Source organism: Lutra lutra, chromosome 2, assembly GCF_902655055.1.
Source record: "Lutra lutra chromosome 2, mLutLut1.2, whole genome shotgun sequence".
In the NCBI taxonomy this organism is placed as follows: Eukaryota; Metazoa; Chordata; class Mammalia; order Carnivora; family Mustelidae; genus Lutra; species Lutra lutra.
In genome coordinates, this window is record NC_062279.1 from 201236526 (window position 1) to 201240011 (window position 3486).

Consider the following 3486-nt stretch of genomic DNA (forward strand, 5'->3'; position numbering starts at 1 on the left):
AGCACAAAATGTTTCTCAGATGGCCTAAATCTGACTTATGGGCTGTGGTAAGAATAAGGAGTAAGAATAAAATGTATCAGAACTATAAACAGAAGAAGAAAGACTCTGAAACATGGGCAGCTTCTGCCTTCAAAGTCATATGTAGGTCAAACACCACAAATGTATTGGCCTTGATGCACGATAGACCGGTGGCCTTCATCCAAGACTAAAGAATATTGAGAAATTTCATTCCAACTGATCACTAGCAGGAGAGGCCAAAGAGAGTGCTAATTAGATCATGAGACTATAAATAGATATAAACACACACACACACAAACACACACATGTATGTACACATGAATCCCACAGAGCAGCTAAGAAGCATGATGGATTCATTCCTTCCTCAAACTCCATGCATGTGGTTTGGGTTGGACTTATTCCAACCCTGGCTCTGGGAGTGCACATAGCCCATATCTGAGCAGTGTACTATCCTTACAGTCCTACACCAAAGTTTGACCAGTTGGTTCAGGGATGGTCAATCATCAAAAGCTGTATTTGTTTCCTATCACTGTTATAAGAAATTACCACAAACTTAGTGACTTAGAAAAAGAGTTACTATTTTATAGTTCTGAAGATCATTATCTATAATGGGTCCTCAGGTCTGTGTTCTTCTGGAGTTTCTAGGAGGCAGTGTGTTTTCTTGCCTTTCCCTGCATTCCTTGATTCATGGCCCCCTTCCTCCATCTTTAGAGCTAGTAGCAGACCTCCTGCCTCCCTCCTGTGACTAGGTCAGGCCCATCTGGATGCTCCAGGATGTTCACCCATCTTATGAGCCATAACTTAATTGCACCTTCAAAGTTCCCTTTGCCATATAAGGTAGCATATTCACAGGTTCTAGAAATTGGGACATGGACATCTTTGGGAAGCCATTATTCCACCTACTATGCAAGCCTATTAAAGTCTTCCCTGGCACATTTTCTTGAAGTACAAAAAGCACTAACTGAAGAGATAACATGAGCGTAGAGCTACTAGTGGCCATATTTTCCACTTGAGACTCAAGAATCAGGCCAACCCAAGGGAAAGCAAAGTTGGAAGAAAAGGAAAATGGTCCTGAGGATATTGTTTAACCTCCTAGGACCACCCATGCCTGAAACCAACATTACCTATAGACTATAGCTACGTGAATATTCCCTTTTTATGGAAGTTAGATTGAATTAGGCTGCTATCCATTATAATATAAAGAGGCCTTGTGATCAAACTAAGTAATGGAGAAGCAAATGATCGATTAGAATTTATCCATCATCATTTATCAACCACTGAATCGGATATAAAATGTGTTAAAGAGAAATAACATTAGCAATATGAAGCCCCTCCACTTTTTAAGGAGTATCCTAGAAAAAATTGCTTCATTAGAGAAAATTACTGACTTAAAAAAACATATTAATGATGTATTAATGTCAGAGTATCTGGATTTTGGGATCCTACAAAATTAAGATATATGTAGAAATATGGCATGGGACAAATTGGCTAAAATAAATTGGATTAGTATTTCATGTTGGGAATTCAAAATGCTCTAATTGCTGAGCCAAGTGCTCAGTGGTAGTGGTGGGGATGTTAGTGGTGGTATTTGTGGTGACTGGTGGTAGCGGCATTTCTAAATTTAAGAAATGGGTCTTTTCCCAGAGGACTCATCCTATTGTTATGGGAGACACTGGGACCCTCAACCATTACCACATAACAATTCTTTCTTCCCATGGAAATTAAATGAATTGGTAGATTATGAATACTATTTCTTATTCTTCAATGATATACTGCAAGGATGTGTATGTCCCTGCCAGAGGTACACATGCTATGAAGAAAGTGAATATATAATGTTAGTAAAAATATTATGAAATAGCCTTCTTTTCATCTGCAAAACATTCTTGCTTTCTTTTATGTTAAAAATAGTGTAAGAGACCCTGAAGAACTCAGAAGTTTCTGCTGAGTCCCTGAAACTACTCTTCTCTACTCCCTCCTATACAATGTCTTGGCCCCTCACTGTTCTTCACTCTCTCTTGATAAAATCCAAATTGCCCTGGGGCGCCTGGCTGGCTCAGTGGGTTGGGACCTCTGCCTTCTGCTCGGTCCCGATTCCAGGGTCCAGGGCTTGAGCCCCACATCGGGCTCTCTGCTCAGCGGGGAGCCTGCTTCTCTCTCTCTCTCTGCCTGCCTCTCTGCCTGCTTGTGATCTCTGTCTGTCAAATAAATAAATAAAATCTTTAAAAAAAAAAAAACCAAATTTCCCAAACCATGGCTACTACTATTAGGAGAACATCTTTGCCTAGTTCTTGGAACTACCGAATTGTCAAGTGCCCCTTCCTGTAAACCTCAGTAAAAGTTTGTGCCCTGTCTCCTCCCCACAAGTTACAATGTTCTTCTTAGGCCCAGCGTTTTTGAGTCCAGATTTATTCTAATTGTGCTCTGGGTAGTGCTCTGTCTACAAGAGATGGAGAAGGGGAAAACCTTTTCTCTTCAGTATACGGAGTAAGATAAGAATGTTTTGATTTAATATCTCCCCAGGTCTATTATTTCTTTCCAAAAGAAAGCAAGAAATTCTGAATACTTTCTTCCAGCAGCACACAAAGGACTGACTGATGGTGGCAGGTCTGACATCTGACCCTTCTGACCAACTGAACTGACACCACTTTAGACCTGTTTGAAGATACCTGTCTTGGGCAGAGGACAGTATGCATTTAACATCTGAACATACCTGCAAATAAAAGAATGACTCTAAAGACCAATCAATATAAGTCTTATGGAAAGAAAATAAAATTAAAATAAAATAAAGGTCTAGCTCAGGAAAAAAGTGTTAACCCTACTTTAGGTGAAAGAAAAACACCAAATCTTGAAGTTGTATCTCTTTTTGCAGCTGAGCTAGAGAGAGTGCTTGGGAACATAAATTCCATGGACATAATGGTATAGCTAAACAATTTCATTCTATTTGGTAAGTCTTTGGAAGAAGAAAAGAAGATTTTAAGCAGCAGACCACCTCCAAGAGGCAAATTTGAAACTTTCCCAATTGTCAATTATGCTATTTCCCTGTGAAGTATGTGGGACAGTGTGACCTCAGCCAAAGACAAACACAGTCCCTTTTAAGACCTCTGTTCAAACACTGGCCCTGTCCCATTCACTTTAGAGAGCTAGCGATAATATATTTGGGAGTTACAGGTGGGTTTTTTTTTTTTTTTTCTTCTTCAAGAATTTGGATTTCTAATTTCTCTGTTTTGATCTGAGGTTACCCTTTCACGGGGTAACCACCTTGTCTTCTCTCTCCTGATGGTCTCTGGTGGCTATGGGCAATGGAGGAAGAGTGGAGTCACTCTACCCTGGTCCTTCTGGGGGAGGAAGCCTGAAGGCAAGCATTCTGTGCATAAGTGGGGGAGCAAATGAACACTGAGCTCACGCAGGAAAGCCTTCTCAGGCCAAAGAGAAGTGACCATTTTGCCTACAATGTGACTCCTGCAGCTA